The following is a 25,992-nucleotide window of genomic DNA, read 5'->3' as shown; positions in this document are numbered from 1 at the left end:
ATCTCGGAGACCCAGTAGGAATGAAGTTTGTTATTCTACTGTGTGTGGTAGTTTATTGAGTATTTAAAGTTGTTATTTTGAGAATATTCTGATTCTATAGCTTTAGAGTGGATCTCCAGAATTTATATTTTAATGAGGACACAAGGGGATTCTGATGCAAGAGATCTGCAAACCACATTTTGAGAAACACTGAGGTATACGAACGTGTGAGGGTTTGTGAGTGCTCTTAGTACATGAGTGAAGTGCATTGGTAGTTTGGGTCATCAGAGTGCGATCCTTTCCAGGGATGGCAAATACATTTTATCTCACTTGTCAACACCAATACATTTGCAGGGGCTGTCCAAAGGGCTGTTTTAAGTAGGTCTCTGGGGCCACATCTGGACTGCACAGGAAAAAAGTCCTGTGATTGATGGATGATGTCTGCTGTATGACCAAGAGGGGATCGTGGCGGCCTGTGTGCCAGGTGTCAGCCATCACTGCCAGCCCCTTGTTTTGGAGACAATGAACCAGGACTTGGAGATGGAGATCAAAGGATCATCTGAGTCTTAATCCAGCCTGCAACCAGAACTGACGTCACTCGTTGACTTCCTCAGGTGACTTTGTGGCAAAAGAAAATAAAATCAAGATGTGTAGTAAAAGGCCTAGCTAAACAAGAAGGTACAGGTTGTTGCAGTGAACACTTGTTGTTTACATCCATGCCTCCATTGCCCCCCAGCATTCAGTGGTAATTTGATTTTCCTCTCAGGCATGTGCCTTCTGTTCTCTTCTGTTCCCATTGGATGTGGAATGACCATACTCCCTGATCCGAGGCAGGCTCTGATTGGCTTAGGCCAAGCAGCATATTCTATTTCCCCAGCAACAGGAATAGAAGAGAGATTCCCAGGACTTGTGGGAGCTTGAGGAAGACCCTCTCCTTTCTCCTTGAGGATAGGTATGAGGGTGTGAAGTTGACATGGCTAGAGTAATTTTGTTACCACAAGACAAGAAACTGCAACTGCTGAGGGGGCCACTCTGAGCAGATTGAGGATGAAGCCAATGCCACCAAAGGCAAACCAACAAGAAAGAGAGAAGCAGATCGTGGGTGGCATTATCTGGACCATTGGCTCAAAACTGACATAGCATCAATCTAACCACTAGATTGTTCAGTTATACACACAGTGTGTTTTCTTCATTACCTAACTAGTTTTTCAGTCATTCACTGCCAAACGCATCCTAACTACCAGTTCTTTGAAGGCAAAATGAAGATTCAGGGGCATTTGGCCCTAGCATAAGCCAGAAACAACAGTGGCCCAGACTCGAGGCCCAGCCTGGAGTCCATCTTTGTCCTAACTGTGCACGCATGACTTTGCTTTGTTCCTTCGATGCGTCTGTTGCCATTCTCTTGGAGTGAGCCATTCATTTTGGGAGGAAGGGAAGCAGGGAGGAGTCAATCCCACAAGGCGGTTTGCTCTGGGCTGCCAGCCTTGAGCTCTGCTTTCAGCATCTGGAGCTGACCTGGGACACTGGGCAGTGATGCCTGAGCTTTCATTAGTTGCATTGGTACCGGTCTTTGAAGGTGAAAATTGCTGAACATCGATGTTTTGATTCTTTTGAATTTAGGAGCATGTTATTATGTATATAAAATAAAAAATCAATAGCCACTGAATTATACACAGTAAAAGTGGTTGGTTCACACACCATCATATAGATATATAACAATTGCCTTCATGGGATTGTATTTAAATTTATGTATTTTAACACATCCTATTGTAGGGCTTTCATAACTAAAATATTTTATTAGTCACCTTTTCTCTACTGTCCCAGCTAAAAAGGAAGATTTTATTTCTACCAAGCCTTTTACTTGTCAGTATGGGGTTTATTCAAAATCACATTTACAGAAAACACTTTGAATGAAAAACCACTCTGGAACATAAAGACACAGGCCTCTGTGGTGGTCTATTTTTCTTCTTTTTCTTCCCTCCATTGGTTATCATTTCTCTTCTAAATTAAAGGTGAAATTGATGAGAATTAGACTGTCCACAAGCTGGAAAAGCAATCACTTAAATAATGACATTCAAATAGATCATTTGGTTTCATGTAAATGTCAAGTGAGGGTCATTTTTCAAAATAACACCTTTGTCAACTAGGTCAAATGCACAGACACACTGTGTCCAGCTGTGGTGGGCAGAGCCCTCCCTCTTACTTTCTGTTGGTCCTTGAGCAGAAGGGCACCACCTCTCCTTAGGACATCCTCTGCTATATGTATGTGTGTGCACGTGTGTGAGTGTGTGCAAGTGCGTGAGTGTGGGACGGGGAGGAGGCAGCACAAGAAGATCTTTCACTTCTTAAAATGGTACTGTTAATTTCTTCTATTTGGGAAAAAGAAAAGGTTGTCAAGATTAAGAAAAAACAAAAAAGAGTCCCAAACACAAAACAATTCCTTTTCTTCCTCTTAGAATTTGGTCTTACATCTTTAAACCACCCTCTGCTCTTTTTGTCTCTCCACCAAAATCATGCCGTCTGGTTTCCTACCTTATGAAATATTATCGACCAGCTTGAAATGAAAGTGGGTTGTAAATTAATGCATGCAACGCTGTCTCCCATCGGACGGTTGGGGCTGGAAAGCCACAGCTTTTAGAATGTTAAATATTTATGGTTATCATTTCAACCAAAATATGAACTTACGCAAGGAAGACCATGATGCAGATCACATTGAAAATGTTTGCCTCACTTACAATGTAATGGAGAAACTTCAGAAAACTAGGGCTGGTGCGGATGTGCACCACGGATCTGAGCCCATAAAGGCTCCCAGAAGAGAAATGCAGGACCGTGCAGCAAATGACTGGAAAGAGCTGCCAGCCTCCCAGAGGAGCGTTTCCCATGTTTCCCAGTTGAGAAATGAGTGGCTTCTTTAGATCATCCACTTTCCCACCCTTACACCTGACCGAGTTCTCCAGATTTTCAACCCCACCCCCTATCATGGAAATGAAAGTCGATTATCAAATATTCTTCTACAAGTCATCACTGTGGATCATTTATTGCAGACAATAATTGTTTTATCTTTGTTATTATTGTTGGAATTTTTAATCAAGCCTAAATATTTGAGATTTATTGTTAATGTCAAGTCTCTCAGCAATTATAGATTTGTGAAGGCTTGAAGATATTTCTGAACACAGAATAATAGTCTAGGAGAGGAAACAGGATTCTCTTTTGGACTTCATCACCATGTGGAAGTGAATTTACCTCCCAGATCTTGGAAAGAAACACAAAATAACCTCAAATATTCTGTTTTCATGGCCAAAAATGTTATGAAGAAAAATCAATAAATTCACAATGTAATTTGTAAACAAAAGGTGGGCAGGTGAGCTTAGAAATGCATGCAAAGGGACAACATAAGGATGTCCTCGAGATATGAGCTGGGTTCCAGAAGGAGTGGTACTCTGCACACTCAATGAGATGTTTCTGCCTGAGAGTCTTCAGAACCTTTGAGCTCAAGGTTAAATAATTACTCACATCCCCACCTTAATCTTAAAAAAATTTAAGTGACTTATAAGGATGTAAATGTTGTTCCAAGATTAAATAACTCTTATATAAGCTTTAAAATTTGAGACAAAGGGAAAATAAGGTCAAGGAAGTAGGATGGCATCAAGAGTAAGTTTGTACACTAAACACCTGCCCTTAAAGATTCACGTTTGAGCTACAGGTGGGTTGTAAATTTGCTCTGAGCCTCCTAGCAGCCACCATGAGGAGGGAAACATGACAGGCCATGGGACTTAGTGTCTGCAAAGTAAAAATATACCAGTTGTTCAGGGAAGCAACATAACCATTCCTGGTACTGAGACCAATCATGTACCTCTCCTGAGGGTCCTTATAAAGTAATAGACTCCATCTTCTGCAGCATCATTGATCACAGCAATGAGTTTCATAGATTGTTTCTTATAAGGAGAGGAGGCTAAGTCTTTGGTCAAGGGCACACAACTAATTGGGCTTCTGAAGATGCTTTCAAGGTCTGTCTGTAGGTTAGAGCAGGGAAATTAGTCTTTCTGAACGTTATAGTCCATCACACTTACTCTTCTACAAAGTTCACGTGCGGTTGGAAAGATAGGACTTGACTAAGTTCTCCAATAACAGTGTTCTGAAGGTTTGGAATTTCTGCAGTGAGGATACACTGCTTTTGAGGGTATGCTGTCTGTAGAATGGCATGTTAGCCCTTACCAAGACAGAGGATATGGTTTCGTGGAGGTCCCATTATTGATTAAGGGATTAAGTTGGCCTGTTATGATGATAAGATTGCTTTGTTGTTAGCTAAACCTCAAAGGACTTTTCTTCTTCATATCATGCAATGAAAGGGCTTTTGTAAGAATAAATATGGTAATTGAGCTGCATCTATCATTTGTTTGCCAGAACCCTTCCCTTCCTCTGGGATACAGTCCACCCCCGTTTAGGACATTGTTCCTCCCCCTCTCTCAAATCCTGTATTTGTAGTTGGAGTCAAACACCATAGCACTCTAGCCCCTTGACCCCAATTGATTTCTCTAAGAGTGGTACCTGATTCAAACTGGGCTAATCAGGATTCTTCCTTGGGATGTTTCAAACTAGAGCTAAAGAAAGAGTTTCAGGTCCTCTCTAGTGGTAAAATTGTTATAGGGGCTCAGGGAGCTGCCAGCAGCCACAGCCTGAGCCCTGTGGAGGGGATGAAAGATGGAGAGAGGCAAAGACAAGGCACAGAGTAGTTGTCCTGGCAGCATCATGTCCCCAGGTCTCCAGGCATCTTTCAGAACTTTTATAATTCCCCTGATGCCAGTTAAAGTTGTTTCCACCACTTTGCAACCACATGTCTTGACTAGTTCATGCTCCAACTTTTCTTCAAAAATCTTTCCCCAAGTTTGAATAAACACAAGCAAGCAGATTGTCCTGAAGCTCCCCGGGAATGTTTTATACATGTTTCCCAAAGGGGACCTGCTTGGTTAGGGGATAGTTTGTGTTCACATAGCTTATTCTCAAGAATTATACAAATAACAAAACGGAGAAGAGGGTAAATTCCAGGCTTCTGAGCATCACCTTGGGCCTCATGTTCTGCAGTTTCCAGCCCCAAACTGACATCTAACACAGCTTTACTGTGTCACACACAGAATCACAGGGCTCCCTGACCTTAACATATTTCTAGCAAGTGTTTAATCAAGACTGTTTGACAGTTTATATAATTTAGAGCCAGTTCTATCTGGACCAACAGTCAAACTGGTGTTTTCATAGTCATTGTAAATTGGGACAGTCTCCCCTTAAGAACCATATCTCTCCAACTTTAGTTACCAAGTAAGAATGGGAGTCCAGATTTTTGTGTTAGGTAACGTGGAAATTAATGAATTAATGAACTGATCTGTAACCCAAGTAAACACATTTTAACTTGTTTAGATGAGAGTTAGTAACTGGGAGCTGGATCTTCGTCCTAATGTTCATTGATTCTAAAATGCTGTTTTTCCAGCATTTTAAACTTCCTGATAACAGAATATAATTGACACCAGATGGGGTACTGTAGTTGCAGTATTTTTTTTTCTTTCTTAATGATGCATAAAGTGATAGGATATCTAACAAACAATGCATTTTTTATTTGATAAAATATGGTATTTAATCAGGAGAACGTGTTTTCTTTGCTGTGGTATTTCCAAATATTACTTCCTTTTCTCTCCACAAAAACTCTGTGATGTAGAACAACTTCAGAGAGGTCCAGGTGTGAGCCTAAAGCCCCCCAGCTGTTATTGGCAGAGCCCAGCTTAGAACTCAGCGCTCGGGAGCCCCATGCAGGGCTCTGCACACTGGATCAGACTCAGCAGTTCCAGCTGAGAAGCATATTCAGTGCGAGCTCTCCAGCTGCCCCCAAATATATTTGGTTTCACTATTTCCAGGCATTTCCAATAAAATTGGTATGGGGGTGGGGAGATAGAAATAATTGACACCATGAAGGAATCAGTTTCTGGACCTCAGAATGACCAAATATTTAGTAAGAATTTGGGGCAGGTACCCACCCCGCACCAAGGCCTAACCTCACTGTCCTCTCTCAGTCTTTTGCTGAATGTCAGGACCAGAAATGAGATTGGTGAGTCTCAGCCTATGGTGGACGCTGCTACGTGATCCAGTTCTCTTTCCCATTGACTCTGAGTATCCTGCACACAGAACAGTCCGAGAGCCACTGCCAATCACATACAGCCCATGAGATGAAACCCTTTTGCCACCCTTGACCGTCAGCATCGAGTCCAATCCCCTTAACTCTTTACAATCTGAACACAACCTCCATTTCCTAGCTTATCTCCTACTACTTCCCAATTCTATGCCACAGTCAACGGAACTACTCACTGTCTCCAGATATGTGTTGATTTTTTTGGTCACCCTGCCTGCAAGAAACTCCTTACTTCCCTTTTGCATGTTCACTTGTCCATTCACCGCCCCACCCCACCCCAAAACGAGGTTTTTCCATCAGAAGTAAGCTATTTGAGCGCTAAACTCGCATAGCATTCTATCTTCTGCTAGTTTTGCGCCAGATATGAGTTTGTTCCGCAGTATTAGGGTGCGGATAACATTACGTTTAATTCTTATTTTTCCTCTAAATAAAACTATACTAATGATAACTAAGGGCTGTGCCTCTGGACCTGTCTGCCCTGTAAGAGTGGCGCTGGCACAGTAGCTGAGGGTGAGGAGTCCAAGAGCCAGCGTGGGGAGCACATCCTGGTTCTACTACTTCCTGCCCATAAGAGCTAACTTCTTTCCACCTCAGTATTATTATCTATTGAAAGGGGATGAGAATGGAACCTACTTCAGAGAGATTTTGTGGGGAGTCATTAAAATAATACATGCAGAAAACTTAGCACAGTGCCTATCAGAGTAGAGCTCAATAGGTGCCATTCTTTATTATTATTATTATTATTATTATTATTATTATTATTATTATTATTATCATGCGTCCCTCCTATTCTGTGTTGGGTCCTACAAGAATTTTAAGACTCAAGGAAATAAGATGGGCCTGGTTCTCCATCTTTGGTGGCCGCCACCGTCACCATGGCTCTTCCTATTATAGGTTACCACAGGCCAGCAGCAGTCCTCTGCCACCAGCTGGCCCTGCTGCAGCGGGCAGGCTCCAGAGGTGCATTCCGCAGGGCTCACTGCAACCACGGCCCGCTCCCCTCCCCAGGCTCCCAAAGCATGAGAGCTTAATAATCAATCCAGAGACCCATGGGCTACCCTTTCAGAAGTGCTGCCACCTGGCTCAGGAAGGACAGCAAGGAAGCCGGGCAAAGTTTCTGCCTTCCGACCGTCAGCCTTCGTCATCCCCTCCCCACCTCCCATGCTTTCTGCCCAAGCTCCAGCCACGACCCCCCTACAGTGCAAGTCCTCTCGAGTCCCCGATGACCCTATGTGGGGACCTCCCCTCCCGGAGTCAAACATTTTGGGAGCGAGTGGGAGAAATTACATTTTCATTCTTTTGTGCCTCCTCTAGCAGCACAAATGAATACAGCCGTCATTATCCTGGCGCCCCTGTGTCCTGCTGTGGATTAATGTGCTTCTCTCTGCTCCTAGAAGAAGGTAAGCTCCCTGTGGGTCACATCCATGTCAGATTCACTCGCTGATTTTCCCTCTGTGTTGTGCACAAGAGGTCCTTATTCTATGAGTATTTGTGGCAGAGAAACTCCATGGGAGCCTAGACACTCTACACCCTCTTTCCCTATAGCCACCTTCCACCCCAAGCCACGGCTGCCAGTGGGCTAGACCACACCAGCTTCCTGGTCCCTCAAACCAGCCTTAAATCCAAAGAGAGTGGCCTGCCATCAGTCCCCCGCCCCTTCCTCACCTCAACTTAATGAGCAAATAAGGAAAGAAAATTAAAGCAAAAAAAATTAAACAGCTTTAGCTAAGATCGATAGAATCCTATAAAGCTCTGGGCTGTGGTATTGAGTGAGCCCAGAGTAATCCCCTGCAGATTGCATGTTAAGTTAACTTGTAAGAGAAATATGCTCCCTGCCCAGCCTCGCGCCTTCCCCTCCACCGTGAATGAGGAAGCAGGGAACACAAATTAAAATAATGTTGATTTCGTTTTTAAAGGGAGTGCCCAGGAGCATTTTCTGCATGGCCAACTGAAAACTCCAGCTCCCGATGCACAATGCCTCCCTCTGCACAATACAAAGAGAATATTTGATACCCAGAGCTCAGCCCATGAGTGGATTTTTATTTTGTTTTTGGCTTTTGTTTCCTTCACGCATTCCTTTGGATTTCAAATTTTTAAATGCCAACTCGAAAATTCCTTTGACTGCAAAAGGTCTCTACTTGACTCCGGCAGGATGCCCTGGAATCATTAGTCCTCACCCACAGCAGTGCGTGATCCAGACGCTTTGCACATGGGAAGCAGGTGGGGAGGCTGACTGCCTGTGCACAGCTACAGTGCAGGTCACTGTGTCTTTTCATCCGCTTGGGTTCCCCTAGTTGATGGAGAGCTCAGGAAATCAGGTCTTTAGGTTTGTTCCTGGCAATTCAGCCACCTCCTCGAGCCCTGCCGACACCAGGCTTAACTTCCAGCTAGGGCAGGCACTACAAGCCATTTTCAAGCCCCCAGGATGAGCCCTTGTGAAATGAAGATGTTCATGGTCGGCCGTGGTGAAAGGCAATCAGAGCTTGAAACGGGCAGAGGACTCAGGCAGAGCTGTGTCTAACCCCCAACTCCACCACTAATTAGCTGCGCACACTTAACCAAGTTATTTACCCTCTCTAAACCTCAGTCTCCCATCTTTATTTTTTTTAAGATTTCTTTAATGTGAACCATTTTTAAAGTCTTTGTTGGATTTGTTACAATATTGCTTTTATGTTTTGGTTTTTTGGCTGCAAGGCATGTGGGATCTTAGCTCCCGGACCAGGAATAGAACCTGCACCCCCTCTATTGGAAGGCAAAGTCTTAACTACTGGACCACTAGGGAAGTCCCAGTCTCTCATCTTTAAAACAGAAATCGTAATGCTTCCCTTGCGGAAGGAAGATTAAGTTAGATAAAGCGTGTGTATGGTCAAGCCCTCCAAGATGGGTGTTCCCTTGCTCTCTGTACATCCCCTGCTCCACCAGCACCTGCTTCAACTACACTCTACTCACAGGACGGACCTTCCTACACACTTGCCCCTGCCCCAGATAATGACAGTTCTAACCTTTAGATCAGAATATCTTCACCTGTTAGCTTATCAAAGGGATGGTGAGGGGTGTCCTCCTCTGCTGGTCTCCCCGGTAACTGATGAGCCAACCTGACATCACTTCCCCCTGTAACCCCCCCTCCCCACCAGGAACAGAGACCACCACCCTGTCCTGCCAGCCACACACCATGGGGTGTCGCTCCAGCACATATAAGCTTCAACGTGGAAGCTCCCCACCCATTAAACCATTGATGTCTCTAGTGCCGACTCCGGGATCTTTCTTTGGTCTTGAGGCTGGGCAAGCACAGGGCTTGTAGGCCTGCAGGATGCAGCCCAGCAGCTGGCAGAGCAGCCGAGAGACCTAGGAAATTCCCGTAAGGGCAGAAATGTCAGGAAATAAGTGGGGGTGAGGGTGGAGGCAGGGGTGAGGTGGGACGTTTCCAGGGCCAAGCACTAACATGAGGAGCCTGGAAGCTTCAGGGGTACTCCCGGAAAGGCCGTCCACCAGAACATGATTTCATATTAAGTACAGAGTTCTTTAAAACTTTAAAAACATAGATAATCAAAGAAAATAAGTAAAAATCATCCATAATCTTGGTAACCAGAAATAGCTACCATTATCGTTTTGGTGTATCGCTTTCTGGGTATTTGTTAATTTGCAGAGATATAAATATTTGTTAAAGCAAAAATGGGACCATCCTGAAACACTTTTGATGTAACCTGTTTTGTTCATTTAACAAAGGATCTTGAACGTCTTACCATGTCATTCAACGTCCTTCCACTATGTGACTTGTTAGGAACTGAGTAATATTCCCTTGATTGCACATATCTTCATTTCCTTAACTGGGCTCCTTTTTGGATATTCAGGCTATTTGCAATGTGTCTCTTTTACGAATGAAACCATGCCGAGCACTTTAGACATCTATCTTTGTGACCAGATTTGAAGACTGTCTAAAAATGAATTTCTAGAAGTGGAATTGCTGGGTCAGAGATGCTGGAAAAGTCTAAGGTCTACCAGAAAGGGAGCTTAAAACAATGACATTATGGCAGCAAACCCCCCACACAACTTTAACAGGTGCCTGACCTCCCTTTCTGAGCAAATGAGGCCCCAGGTCCTGGCCCAGACGGGAGCTTGGGACCTAGGAGTAGCCAGGGCTGGCCTGGGGAAGTGGGTAGCAGGGGAACAGAGCCAGAATTAGGTGAAGTGCCATCATCACCCATGGCTGTTTGACCCCAGGCAAGTGTTTCAATCTTAGTGAGGCTCTGGGAACTCTGCAAAATAAGAATAGTAATATTTTCCCATCCGCTTTGGAGGGTTGTTATGAGGATCTAATGAAAGGATATCTGTGAAAATGCTTTGTGAACAGCAAATGAAATTAGGGAGGAGTTGCTCTATGGGCAACTCAGGGAAATTGAACAGTTTTTCCAAACCTCTAGAGACAATCTTCTCAGTGTGTGGCTTTGAGCTTTTATTTGCAATGATATGAATTCCCAGCACATCAGACACACCCACGGTCAGATGTAAGTATGAACACACCCAAGCCAAGGGTGCTGGGAATCCTGGCTCCTCTCTATTCAGAGTTATTCACCCTGGACCTGCCTTCCTTCCACTGGTGCAGTCAGCTGCCTGTGCGAGATGTAGCTTTCAAATACCACATCATCAACCCCCAAAGCACCACCCTTGTCCATCATGCATCTCACCCAGTCATTGGATGGAGGGAAAAGGGAGAGACACAGGCGTATTTGCCAATTTACCCACATCTTTTAGGCTGTTGGGGACATTTCCCAATATTAACTAATTTTGTTCTTGTGAAACCTTCCGGAAAGATGGCTGAGGCTGGGTTTCCTTCCTGCAGCCTGAGCCCTCAGTCTGGCACAGTGTCTGCTACCATCTCTCCTCCAGGACACACTCTTGTGTTTGGAGGGGTGGAAGGTGCATCAGAAGAACCCAAGACCAGCAACAGCAAAATACAGCAGCTCTCCCCTGGTCTGCCAGAGCAATGAGCCCAGTTTGTTTGGCTCCAGAGAATCCTGTTTTGCCTACCCATCATGGGTTTTGGCTGGGTGAGGGCAGAGCTGGGCTGCCGATGGAGAGGATGTATTCATTCCCAAGTCAGTAGAGGACATTTCCTGGATACTGGGGTCAGTGCCAAGCACTGGGGATGCAAAGGTGTGAGAGGCAGTGTCTGCCTCAAGGGGTGTTTAAGAGCTTCTACGTTGTGGTCACAGAAGTCAGGGCCTGAACTCCAGGTCTGCCACCTCCATCTGTGGCACCATGGGCAACTTAGTCAACATTACCAAGCCTCTGTAAAGTGGGAATATAGCAATTTACCTCTCAGAGCCATTGTGAGGATAAAATGAGATGATGTCAATGTAACTGAATATACTGCAGTGACAGCCTTATTTTTTTTCAACCATCTCCTTTCTGCCTGTTCACTTTGCACCCCTTCTCCCTGGTATCTCAGGCTGAACCCAGGGCATTGCCAGTCCTCAGGCATTAGAAAAGTCTCATTCTCAGAAATTGATAAAGCACAGACAACACTAATACTAAAACTTAAAGAATTTATATATTTTTAAAAGTCCCTGTAATGTCCTTTTTTTCCATTTAAATATTTGATTGTGTGTTATGTGCAAGGCATTGTATTATGTGGCACAGGTTCTGTGGCAGAAAACAAGGAATAAAAATTTATTCTTGGCTTTAACAATGCACAGTTTCAATGCAATCCCTATCAAATTACCAACGGCATTTTTCACAGAACTAGAACAAGAAATCTTATGATTCGTATGGAAACACAAAAGACCCTAAATAGCCAAAGCAATCTTGAGAAGGAAAGACGGAGCTGGTGGAATTAGGCTCCCTGACTTCAAACTATAATACAAGGCAACAGTGATCAACACAGTATGGTACTGGCACAAAAACAGAAATACAGATCAATGGAACCAAATAGAGAACCCAAAGATAAACCCACACACAAATGGACACCTTGTCTTTGACAAAGAAGGCAAGAATATGCAATGGAGAAAAGACAGCCTCTTCAATAAGTGGAGCTGGGAAAATTGGACAGCTACATGTAAAAGAATGAAATTAGAACGCTTTCTAACACCAAACACAAAAATAAACTCAAAATGGATTAAAGACCTAAATGTAAGGCCAGACACTATAAAAATCCTAGAGGAAAACAGAGGCAGGACACTCTATGACATCCATCAAAGCAAGATCCTTTTTGACCCAACTCCTAGAATAATGGAAATAAAATCAAGAATAAACAAATGGGACCTAATGAAACTTAAAAGCTTTTGCACAGCAAAAGAAACCATAAACAAGACAAGAAGACAACCCTCAGAATGGGAGAAAATACTTGCCAACGAAACAACGGACAAAGGATTAATCTCCAAAATATACAAGCAACTCATGCAGCTTAATACCATAAAAACAAATAATCCAATCCACAAATGGGTGGAAGACCTAAACAGACATTTCTCCAACAAAGACATGCAGATGGCTAACAAACACATGAAAAAGATTCCCAACATCACTAATCATTAGAGAAATGCAAGTCAAAGCCACAATGAGGTATCACCTCACACCGGTCAGAATGGCCATCATCCAAAAATCTAGAAACAATAAATGCTGGAGAGGGTGTGGAGAAAAGGGAACCCTCCTGCACTGCTGGTAGGAATGTAAATTGGTACAGCCACTGTGGAAAATAGTATGGAGGTTCCTTACAAAACTAAAAATAGAACTACCATATGACGCAGCAAACCCACTACTGGACATATACCCAGAGAAAACCATAATCCAAAAAGAAACATGTACCAAAATGTTCATCACAGCACTATTTACAATAGCCAGGACACGGAAGCAACCTAACTGCCCATCAACAGATGAATGGATAAAGATGTGGCTCATATATACAGTGGAATATTACTCAGCCATAAAAAGGAACGAAACTGTCATACAGAGTGAAGTAAGCCAGAAAGAGAAAAACAAATACCATATGCTAACTCATATATATGGAATCTAAAAATATGGTATTGATGAACCCGGTGACAGGGCAAGAATAAAGACACATGCAGAGAATGGACTTGAGGACACGGGGTGGGGGGCAGGTGAAGGGGAAACCAGGACAAAGTGAGAGAGTGGCATTGACATATATACACTACCAAATGTAAAATAGATAGCTAGTGGGAAGCTGCTGCATAACACAGGGAGATCAACTCAATGATGGGTGATGACTTAGAGGGATGGGATAGGGAGGGTGGGAGGGAGCCACAAGAGGGAGGGGATATGCGGATATATGTATAAACACAGCTGATTTACTTTGATGTACAGCAAAAACTGGCACAAGAATGTAAAGCAATTATATTCCAATAAAGAGCTTAAAAAATTTATTCTTGGCTTTAAGAAATCACAATTAGTAGAATAAAGTCTTGCTATACAATAATGATATTTTTTTAATTTTTAAAAACTTCAATTTCTCATCCAATTCAAAGCTCCTCTCCTTCCCCAGCTTAGGCCTAAGCCAGGCTCCATAACCCGAAGTTCCAAAATGGGGGGCATTTCTTCACTCTCAGTGTCCCTCCCCCAATTGTTCTGACCCCTCCAGGGCTGGGGCAGGCAGGGGCAAAGGAAGGTAAAGAGGCAAAATGGTCTAGCAAATTCGCTGGTGCTGCCGAGATCTGCATGGCAGATGCCCAAGCCCTGGCCCTGTCTCCCAAGGGGTGCAGGTTACGTTTTCTAAAAAGTTCTCTCACCGTGTCCACTCCCACAGCTCAGAAAGGGTCAAGATGTTTTTTCAGTTCAACAGTCATTCCGCTGGAGGATGGGGCAGGGCGACGCATGAGATGTCAGTTGCCCTCTGGAAAACAGCCCCAAACTTGGGGTGCACCCACCAGGAAATGCAGCCAGTTTTCCTCAAAGAGATCTTCCTTCACTGTGGTGATACTCATGATGGCTGACACAGGCCCTTGCTACGGGCTGGGCACTGTTCTCAGGGTTCTATATATAGTGCTGCCTGGACTCTATACAGTAACTCACTTCATCCTCACAGCATCCCTTGGAGGTAGATGCTATCATCATCCCTCATGTTGCAGATGAGCAAATGGAAGTACAGAGAGGTGAAGTAATTTGGCCGAAGTCTCACAGCGGGTATGTGGCCCACTGGGGATCTGAACCCAGGCTGTCTGGCTCCAGCTTCTGGCCCCAATCACAGTTGTCTAATACCGCTCCATCTTTCTCTTATGTAGGCTAAAGGTAAAGAATGGAACAAGGTATCAGAGGAGAATTTAGTCATCTCAGCACGTGTCGCAAATGTGTGTAGCACCAATCTTTGAAATGCAGGGGTAATTGTTACTCGTTGCTATCAGCTTTCGGCGAACCAAAATTCTACAGGCAATAGTCAGAGTCCTACTTAACGATCTGTTACGTTTATATTCAGAGATTTGCCAGCCATTCATTTACAATAAATGGAAGCTTCAAGGCTCTTTGTTTAAAAGGGAGAGAACTGGCCAGGGAAAAGAGCATCTTAACGCAGTGTAGGTGCAGTGTGCTTGATTGCGTGTCGTGAATTCCACAAATCTTTACTGGACATCTGTTATGGTCTGTTAGAGGCTGAGGATATCGTGATCAAAATGGACAAGGTCCCTGTCTTGTGGAAAGTCGCTGCAATTGAAAGGGAAAAAAGCATCCTTTCAAAAGAATTTCTATTACCTTTTGCTGCATAAATAACTGCCCCAAACTTAGAGGCTTGAGATGACAGTAGCCATTATTTGCCTATGTTTTGTAACTTGGAGAGGGCTCAGAGGGGATGGCTCAACTCTGTTGTATGTGTATCTGCTGGGATCTCTTAGCCTGCTGGATTCAGCTGGGGAAATGTCCATGAAGGTGTCACCCACATGACTGGTAAATAGTGCTGGCTGAGAGCTACCATGCCTTGGTTTTCTCTCTTCCTCTGGTAGTCTGCATTGTCTTCCTTACCACATAGTAGCTGGTTTCCAACAGGGAGGTCCCAAGAGGATGAACCCCATTCTGCAAGACTCTCTGCTTGCATCCTTCTTGCTAATGTCTCATTGGCCAAGCAAGTCACAAGTCCATAGGAGAGGGGACCAAACAGGGAGGCATGGTTCATAGGGGGCCACTGATGGAACAGTCTACCACAGAAGGCCTCCCAGGCTGTCTGAACCCACCACCAGCCTCTCCCAGGTAACTGGATCTGGCTCTGTTCCTAGCACCCACCCTCCTTGTGGAAGTTCCAACCCAGAGATTGGCACTAGAGTGAAGACCCCAAACCATAAGGGAAGGGGCAAGAACCTTTTTCTATCATATCAGAAATTTACCTTCTGTATTATCACCTCTGTGGCATCACTTTCAAGATGGACCAGGCAGGGTCCCCATCTCAATAATAACCCCACTCCCTGCCTTCTCTCTATTATAGCTTCACTCTTTGGAGGAGAGTACATTCATGTCTGACTGTAATAGAGACATCGTTAGTTAATGAATCAGAGCCCAGCTGTGTGTGATTTGGTTAGTAATATACAATTGTAACAGGATCTGTCTGGACCCCTGTTAGTTAGCCTGGAGGAGAGCTTAAGGGCAGTTCGCACAGAATTAGTCAAGGGGGTTGGAGCAAAGTCTCAGAGTACAGAGAGCGTCCTCCCCCTGGGCGGGTCACAGATATGCTCTGAAGGGAAGTCCTCGGTAGATGGCGGGAAGAAGCGGTAGCAGGGCCCTGGGTGGGCTGATGAGGACCAGTGGGTGGGCTGACTGCATGGATGGGGCCAGAGGGCAGATGAGGTACACCCCCAGCCCCCTTTACAGATCCCCTCCATTGCTTACTCTTTCCTCTGTTTTCCTTATCCCAGGGACGTTTTTAGTGGGGTACAGGCAGGAAAATCTTGCCCTTAATCCTGAATTTCTCCTCTACCTTTTGTCAGCTAGTTCGTTCTTTCCCCACAGGGGCTCAGCGTTTGGAACTCAAAACCAAGGAGAGGTTCCACTTTTCTCTCCCTTTCCCTATCACATTCTTTCCTGGGGGAATAAATACAGAAAGACTAGTCTAATTGAAAGGGGCAAAGGGCCAGAGAAATTATAACGGGGAGAAAATTCTGTTGACATTTCCAAAAATTATTATCCCATCACGTAAGAATGCATAACCTAACCATACACTGAAACTTATATTGGTCTCATCCCTTTGGGTGGGTTCAGCCATGATTAACAAGCCCTTGTATTGTCTTTGTAAATTCAAGAACCTCTCCAGGTATTTTTATAGCGAGAGTGGGCTAAGTAGGAGCTACCTGCCTCTCGTAGTCAAGATTCTGGCATCATCCAGATAGGAAAAATGAGGTAAGTAACCCCCCTTACAAGCAGACTTTTCTCTATTGGCAACTGCAGTGTTTGGAGGAGGATAGGAAGTGACATGATCAAAACTGTATTTGGGGGAGATTAATCTGGCCTCAATATATTAGGCTGGTTTGGAGGTGAGATCTAATAATAATATCCATAAATTATAATAGCATCTAAGATATCCTGTACTAGACGCTTGATGTAATCACCCTCATCTCATCCTCACCCACCTTCGAGGCCAAGTATTGTTCTCCAGATTGTGCAGATAAGGAAACTGAAGTCAAAGAGATCCAGACATTTGCCCCAGGGTTAGACTGCAAATAAGTAGTAGAGTCAAGATCAAATTTAGATCCATCGAACTCGAAAGCCCCCTTGTCTGTCTGTTCAAAGACTACTACAGTAGCACAGATCAGAGACTAAGGAGGCCAGAACTAGGGCATGGAGGCAGGTACAGTGAAGAATACAGTGGGACAGAGACCTGTGTCAGAGGAATCCGGAGGACTTAGTGTCAGACCTGAAGTCGGGTCTCGTTGAGCCAAGGCACTTCTGAGTCCTTCCTGCCTGGACCACCGACCACAGGCACTGAACTGCATTGGCCCTTGAGTCCAGAGACAGTGATGGAAGGCAGCGGCTCAAGGAGGCAGACAGGCTAGGCAGAGCACAGTTCAATCCAGGTTTACCGGTGGTAACTTTATTGTTCTGTTTTGTTTCAGAAAACTGGTAAATCCTACACATGTAATAGGCCAGGAATGAAGAGTAATCATCCACTTATTTAAATCCATCTCTTCATTTGTGTATTCTTTTACTCAAGTAATCGGGGGGGCGGAGGGGTGCGTGGCATAAACGGAAAACAGGAAATCCTGGAAAAGACATTAGTTACGATTTCATAGTGATGGTAGTGCCCTGCTATAACCTGCTCACTCCTGAGGCCAGGCCCAGCTCACCCACCTCTTTTGGTTTCCACCACTTAGCCTAGCACCCTGCCCAGAGGAGACAGTCAGCATGAGTTTTGAGATCATGATGTTGACAATGCCACCCAAGGGACGACAGACTGCCAGGTCCAGACCCTAGCTTCATGGATGGGTTATGGGTCCTTGAGCAAGTTATTTAATGTCTTGGTTGCTCCATTTCCTCATCTGAAGGACAGGAGAGGAATGGGACTTCCCTCACTGGGTCATTAGGAAGTTCAATGAGTTATATGTAAAGGACTTAAAACAGTGTACTCCAAACGTGTTATTATTATTGTTGTTGTTGTTATTAAGCACCTGGCTCCCATGAGATCAACTACCTTGTCTCCCCGACAGGCTCTCAGGGTTGGTCCCAGGAACGCATGGGTTACTAAACACAGGGCTTTGCTAGACCAAAGTTTAAGCCCATTGATGCGAAGAAGCATCACAGTTCTCTGAACCTGCTCACTCCCCACCTTTTTGGCCTCCCGCCTGTGATGCTCTTCAGCTCTGTGCCTAGACTGAGTCTGTGGTGCTGCTGGGAGCCTCCCACTCTGAAAATATCTCCATTTTTGCAGGCACCTCCTCTCCTCCAGGGACACTCTCGCCCGACCCCTGCTCTGATCCTCTCAGTCAGGTTGAGAAAAGCTACTTCAGCTGCTTCCAACCTCTGCTGCCAAGTGGGCCCATAGATGCTTCAGGAAAGTACTCAGGCTTCCCAGGCAGACGAGAAAGGAGGTGAGTGGTAGCTCGGACCCACGTTTGGGGGAGGATCTTGGAAGCGCCCTGTCTTGCAACCCCAGTGGCCACCCCTCCCCTTTTGAATTTCCTGCCAGCAGTTATGTGATCTCCTACTTTCAAGAAAATCACTGTCACTTGTACGAGCAGTTCCATCCTCCAGCCTCCTACCTCTGCTCCATCAGTCATCCTCACGCTCCTCCCTACAATCCAGATGTCTTCTTGTCTTTGCTGAGGTCACCCCTCAGGTCATCCACCCCAGATCTTGAAAGCATTTTCTCCCTGGCTCGCTTTTGCCCACTCTTGGTCTTCCCCGTCTCGTGCTCCCCTGGTCATATCATCCGACATGAACACACAACACTCATGGCAACTTGAAGAAGCCTCACCTTGACCCCACTGACCTGTTTAGCCTGCATCTTAGTTCATTATTCTTCTTCTGTTTCAAACCTTTGGATCTAGAAGTGGTTATGACTGCAGAGATAACCTCCTCCTCTCCCATTCCCTCCCTAAACCCTTCTCTCTAACTGGTTTCCACCTCCTGGTGCTTCTCTCTCAAGGGTCTTCAGAAAAACCCTAACCTTCAAACCAAATGGCTCTTTCCTAATCCTTAATCCTTCAGACTTCTCCGAAGTACGTGTCTGCATTGAACACACACTCCTCCTTCGAAACCTGCTCTTTGATTCCCTTGTATTTCACTTCCCTGGTTCTCCTACCTCCCCTTCATCTCTGTCCTTGGTGGGCTTATTCTCAGGCTTATGACTGTTTCCTTCAGGGATCCCATGTCAGCAACTCTCTGATCTAGAGTGACCTGCAGGATGTCTGACAACCAGATCCAACCAAGAAGTCTCCAGCGTAATGGTTTGGCCGTAGCCCAGTCGGCTTTCCTGCTTTCCATCTGTATTTCTCGTAGTGGTACTACAGTATTTGAGGAACTCAGCGTGCAATCTGGATTCATTGTGACCTGAGCCCTCTCTTCAATTTCCAGGTCCCTCAGATATAGGGGTTCATCTCCTAAGGGCTTCTTTCCATCTCCCCTGCAGTCCCTGCCGTCAGGACCTCCACATTTATCCCTGGAACATCACAAACTGGCCTCTCCCTTCCCAGACTGCCCCCAGCCACAGTCAGACATAAATTCTGTCTTTGGTGGTTATGGAGGGATTTCAGGAATTCAGGTCTCATTTCTCCAAGCCTGGAGGGCAGAGATGGAATCACCATCGTTCACCAATCCCAGCATGGGACCATGCCCATAAAAGACTCTCCATGAATACTTTGGAAATGCCCACCTGAGTGAATTGTTGTTAGCTGTGGCCCAAGACATGTCATTTACAGTAGTTGTTTCCAGGGCAATGATTGTGACTCACCTGTACGCTCTTTTTCCCTGGCAGCAATGGTTCTACAACTCCAGTCAACTTCCAGACTCACTCTGACCACCACCAATGATGACCTTTGCTTAATTCCTGTGTTCCCCAACTTCTCTTAGCATTATCTTGCCACTCACTGCAAACATCTTCTGGTGTAGACTGTGTCCTTTCTCTAGTTGTGAGAACTTTCTAAAGGCAGGGGCTGCATTGATTTTGCCAGTACTGAATGGAGAAGTGTGTGTGTTAAGAAGAGTGATAATCTCCAGGACCAGCACACCAATATTTAAACATTTATGCTCAAACTATTCCCCCAGTCATCCCAAAGTCCTCAAAGCAAAGTAACAATATTTTACATTTTTCTCAGTGTTCTTTTTTTTTATGTGTGTGCAATAGGAAAAAAATTACTTTCAAAAGAAAAAACTTCCAAGTTGGAAAGATCTTAGTTTTGCTGCCATTAGCTTAAAAAAAAGACCGATTAAAGACAAATGTGCCCATGAGTCCACAGGAGGTGATTAAGCAGTCACGCTCCTCGCCCTTGGGGAGGTCATTACCTTGAAGAATGCAGCAGCCTCTGCAGTTCTTATTAATGGTACATATTGACTATATCTATTTTCGAAATCCTTTCCCTTAAGGATGGAGCCTGTCCCCCAAGGCCACCAAGCTCTGGAGGGCCTGCCCAACCTCAGTGATGAAGGTTATGACCCATAGGCTGCCCTAAAAGCCTGATGCCAGCCTTGCACTTGACCTCACAGTGGTGAATGGTGAGACTCCGTCTGTAGGGATCAAACATTTACAGAGGGTGAAAACACAGGTGTCAGTGACTTCAAAGGAGACTGCAGACTCCAGGCAAAGAGCCCAGCAGGTACCATTCACTTGAGATGATTCCAAAGCCTCAGAAGTATCAGCAGACCAGAGGCAGTGTGGCTGGAAGCCATCTCTGCTCTGATACCTGGTAGCTGAGGGACTTTGGGGAAACTCTTTGTCCTCAAGTCTCAGTTTCCTCATCTAAAAAGCATCTACCTTGCAGGGCTGCTGTAGGGATGAAATAACATCGAACAGGATTTCAGTGCTTATCTTGTGCCAGGCACAATTCCAAGCATCTACACCCATTAAGTCATTTAATCCTCTCAACAAGCCCCTAAAACAAGTAGTATTATGATCCCCATTCTATACTGGAAGGAAATGAGAAACTGAAGGGTAAGTAGATTGCCTAAGGTCGCCTAGAAGATAACTGATAACTATTCATGAAGCTGCTAGCACAGAGGAGCAGCTGCTCTAAAAGGTTTGAGTCAGTAGAGACCAGCTTGGAAGGGATACAGAGCAGTGACACCTGTGACACTCCCACGGTCTAGGGGAAGAAAGGACAGTCGGGCAAAGATCCCCCTCTGATGTATCAAAATCAAATTTTGCTGGTTTTAATCCTTCCTCAATGTGATTGAGAGAGAGAGAGAGAGAGAGAGAGAGAGAGAGAGAGTGTGTGTGTGTGTGTGTGTGTGTGTGTGTGTGTGACAGGAATGAGGAGGCTCAGGGACAGGGGGATGCTCTCCATGCACCTTTAGTCCCTCCGCATCCACTGCCCCTGGGCCGTCTACCTTCAGACATGCACAGGTGACTAGAGCTGTAAGGAAACGTATGCTTCATCCCTGACTCCCTCTTCTGGCTACTATTCCATTTCTTCTCCTCCAAATTCACTGTTTCATACTTCGGGGGTTCAGTTTAGGTCTTCTTAGGGAGGAAAGAGTTCTACCACTTTATAAAAACTTTAATAATCATCTGTGAACTTGTGTCCTCCACATAAGGATCATTTAGACCAACCAGGTTTTTAGAAGAGTTGGGCAGCCGGTAGTCAGAGGTTATAGTGTCTGGGAAAGACATAAACTTAGTAATGAAATAGAGGTCTTCATTCATCTTGCAGACTTTAATGAAGTGCCTATTATGTACTAAGATTCAAAGCGGCTGTGATGCGGTCCTGGCTCCCAAGGGCTTAACAAGGTAGTGGGAGGACAAGCACATGAAGAGCCGTGTGAAGCACGGATGGAAGAGGTGCTGGGAAGACCAAAGGGAAGGGTACTGCAGCCTCACACAGCGAAACTGCTAGAACACCTGGTTTGATCATTTGCTTCCCCAGCAGCCCTGCTAGAAATAATCCCACAACTGACTTCATTCACCCTAAGACTCTAGAAGTTCTCCACTCAGGCTTTCATAGGACTGATCCAATTCGTGACCCTGCCTCCCTAGTACCAACACAAAGAGTGAAAGCCTGATATCGGCCTGTAATTTATATGTTTCACTATCAATGTACGGGAATTTGCACTGGATTCATTACTGTAAATAAACACAGCACAAGGCACAGTAATAAATAGTCCCTGAGGTTTCCCTTCTGGCCAGAGCAACTCTGAGGGGTGGGGCAGGTGCTGAGCTGGAAAGGAAAGATAGTCTCCCCACTTTGAAGATGCCAGGGGTGGGTCAGGTGAGGAGGCTTTTTCCCTTCTTTTTCATTTGTTTAGGTGGAGCCCCCGTGATGGGATTGGTGCCCTGACAAGGGGAAGAAGAGACCAGAGCTGACTCTCTCTCTGCCACACTAGGGCACAGCAAGAAGGCTGCTGTCTGTAAACCAGGAAAAGAGCCATTACCAAACACTGGATCTGCTGGCACCTTGATCTTGGACTTCCCAGAACGGTGAGAAATGTCTGTTGCTTAAGCCACCTGGTCTGCACCATTTTGTTACAGAAGCCTAGGAAGGGAAGGAAATTTCCTCCAGATAAGGATTAGCATCTGATGTGTAAGGAGCTTGGAAAGTGCGGAGTCTTTGTACTCTTGTTTCCTCTTACCTGTGTAACAGCCCATCAGAGGTCTCCTTCCCACACCTGCACTCCAGAGTCAGTAGGCCCCAACTTTGCCAGGGCTTGAGGGCTGAGCCCCTTTGAAAGAGGTTTTGATTTGCCAACACAGGAGGTTGAAAACATGGGCCCTTCTGAGAAGAGATCAGAACTGAACTCCCTCTGGAGACGGTGCTGGGCCCAGCTTGGACACATGGTGCTGGGAGGGGAGGACAGCCAGTGGGCTGGATGGAAGAGAGAGAGGAACTATCTCAGGACTCCTGCCTGAGGCTGTCCCCCTGCCCTCCCTCACCGCCCCCCACCCCGCCTCCGCAACCAGAGCACTTCATCTCCAACAAAATATGAATCAAGAAAGAGTGCTGGGCACACACGGTAATGAAAATCCATGAGTCAACTGCGCGTTCATAATTATTTCATAAATAAATGGCTTCTGGAGAGCCGCATCTATCTCTGGCCGCGAGCGTCCGTCTTTCATTAATGTATCCTGGCCTGCACAGAGCTGGCCCTCGCAGCCCCACTCACGGCCTCCTCCTTCTCTCCGTCACTGTCCACCAGTAGGTCTTTGTGGTTCAGAAAGAGCTGCAACCCCAACACTCCTCCATGAGACCGATGCCTCGTCAATAACATTAGCCAGCGTTGCGGGCCGCATCGGGGTAGAGCAGAATCAATACGGCCAAGTAAAAAGTCTAATCCGTTGACATGGCCATCCTCAGCAGGCTTCGCATTATGAGAAATGAGTTTTCTTAAGGAGTCAGCGTCAGGGGTGCTTAGGTGCCCCACGCCCAGATGTCCTGACTATGATTTATAGCTTTGTGTTTAGTCGGTGGAGTAAGGTCAGTGGGGAGCAGTGAAATGGTAACTGGGGTTAACTGCAAAATGAATGGGGGACCTGGGCCAGTCTGCCGGGGGGAGGGAGGCGCGTGGCTGGGAGAGCGTTCCTGGGACAGTGCTCCCTGCAGCCAGCCAATCCTGCAGCTCCTGCGGCTGTTCCCTCCCCAGAGGTGGCTCCGGCTGCGTGATGGGTGGTCATTTCTCCATCCAGGGGCTGCTTAGCACTCAGGCACTGCCGGTCACCCCAGAGCAGTGAGACTGATGCCTCTCCCTCTCCTTTTGCCCAGAGTCACCTGCAGCTGGAGCCGAGAGGAAGATGCAGCAGATCTGTCGCTTTTACGAACTCGAACTCGGATGCTCATTCTTTGCCCCTTTGTCTGGTCGTCGGAGGGAAGTCCCTTTTGGTTGCGTGAGGCGAAAGCGTCAGCACAAGCCTTTGCTGGGCTCAGTCATTTTTGAGACAACCCAGCAGAGGCAGGTTTCTCCATAGATTTGCCATCTTCCTCTTAAAGGGACAGCTCCATGGTTCAAAGCCAGGGGGAGAATTCGAGCAGTCCTGGGAGAGCACTCACCTAGTTAATCTCACCTCTCATGAGCTCGCATAAGCCTTTTGACCTCAGGTCCACAAGCATAGATCAAGGGCGAGGGAATAGTGCAGACGATTCAAATGACTGAGAAATGGTCTCTTTCCCAAATTGCTAGTGGGATAAAGGGAGGACACAGGCAAGTGCAAAAAAGGCTATTATATTTGGCAGGCTGACATATAGGCTCCTTCATGCATTCTTATATAAAACAAATATATGGAGGACCTATTTTGTGCCTGGCACTGTCTGAGGTCCTGTGGCAGAGCAGTGACTAAAAGAGACAAAGTCCCTGCCCTCGGGGAGCTCACACCCTTGTAGGGGCAGCAAACAATGTACAAGTACGCAGGTGAACATAGAGTTTCAGGAAAATGCTATGAAGAAAAATAAGGCAGGTGTTGGAGAGGGTGGTGGAGATGGAAGTGGAGCTGCTGTTTTGAATAAGGATGGTCAATGAAGGCCTCGCTGAGGAGGCACATTTGAGCAAGACTGTAACATGAGGCCAAGAAAACAAAGTACAGAGGTCTTGAGGAGGCATGTCCTTGGGGTGTTTAAGAAAGAGCCAGGAGGCCAATGTGAGGAAGGAGAGACTGGAAGGAGATGGCATTGGGGAGGGAGCCAGGGCCTGGTAGGGTCTTGTAGGCAAGAAGGACTGTGGATTTCTCTCTGCATATCGTGGGAAGCCATTAAGAGAGTTTTGGGATGTGGGGGAGTTGACATCACATGTTTTCATTTTATCCAGATCCTTCTGGCTGCTTTATAGTTTGGGAGACAAGTCGGGTAAAAGATGATGGACCCAGCAGTTAAGAGAGTGATGAGGGGTAAGAGGATCCCGGATCCAAAAGATTTGTTTGTAGAATGGATGAGGGATGTGTGAGAGAGAAGTCAAAATGAGGCCAATGTTTTCTGCCTGAGCGAATGAGTAAATACTTGTTTCTCTTCCTCAGATGGGAATAGATTTGAGGAGGTGAAATCAAGAGATGATTTGGGGGCATGCTGAGTTTGAGATGTCTGTTAGTATCCAAATGAAAATTAGAAGAGGTGGCTGTGTATTCAAGCCTGGAGTTCAGCAAGAGTTCCAGATAAACTTGGAACTCATCTGCATATTGACAATGATAATATTTAATATCACATGCCTGGATGAGTCACTTCAGGAGGGAGCACAGATAGAGAGCAGAGGAGCAAAGGGACCAAGGACTCTGCTGTGAAGCACTCAAGCGTTTGGAAGACAGAAATATATGAAGGATCCAGCAGCAAAGGCTGAGGAGGATGGTCAGGGAGGTGGCGAGGCTTTGGACAAAGTGCTGTGAGATCAGCCCAGAGGGAATTAATTTTATCTGGATGTGGTAGGAATTGAATATAAACCTTAAAGGATGAGATAACTGTGATTATATGGAGGTAGGAGGAGGAAAGCTTGTCAGGAAACCGAGGGTGGAGAGTTTGAGGGCAGAAAGAACAGCAGGAAGAGACAGTATGAGGAAAAGGGGCAGGATGTACAGACAGGCTGGCACAGGCAATGCATGGGGGCAGGGAGGGGTGGGTTAGAGAAGAGCCCAGAACAGTAGAGTCTGGAGCCAGATCCTGAGTGAACGCGGATGATTGGACGTGACAGGGAAGTGATGGCAAATTACGTCCAAACCATGTCGACAGCCATCGGAGAACGTGGAAACTGTGTATTCTCTAGTCTCCTTAACAGGTAAGATCTCTGAGCTAAAGTGCCTTCTACACTGTGTTGAATATCGCCCACCACTCCATTACCCCATTTAAGAACCAAGACAGGAAATGCTCATGTGATTCCAACAAGCCTCAGCCCTTGAAAGCGTAAGGAAAAATTAAATTGCCAACTGTATGGAATGAGTTATGTCTCTCTATGTGCACACATCCCTTGAACAAAACTGAGCTAAAGCTTCCTGAAAAATCTGGTGCATTTGCCTGATGATATATCCCATGAAACAAATACATATTGTTATTACTTTCCCTCAAATATCTACAGTGATTTTGTTGTACATTCATCTTATGTTGTATTTTGAAGACCCAATGATTGTCAGCTCTGCGATAGCTCTGGCCAAAAGCAATAACGTTCTGACCTGTGAAAAGACCTTGTTGGGTCTTTTGGGAAAATAAAGGCTTATGGAACAATGTCCCCAGGGAACTTAAACTCCATCAAGGGTGAGAGCACATGAAATAAGGAACAATAAATGCCCTAGAAAGAAG

Source organism: Hippopotamus amphibius, chromosome 2, assembly GCF_030028045.1.
Source record: "Hippopotamus amphibius kiboko isolate mHipAmp2 chromosome 2, mHipAmp2.hap2, whole genome shotgun sequence".
Classification (NCBI taxonomy): Eukaryota; Metazoa; Chordata; class Mammalia; order Artiodactyla; family Hippopotamidae; genus Hippopotamus; species Hippopotamus amphibius.
The sequence above is the reverse complement of the archived record's forward strand: the minus strand, read 5'-3'. Positions refer to the sequence as shown.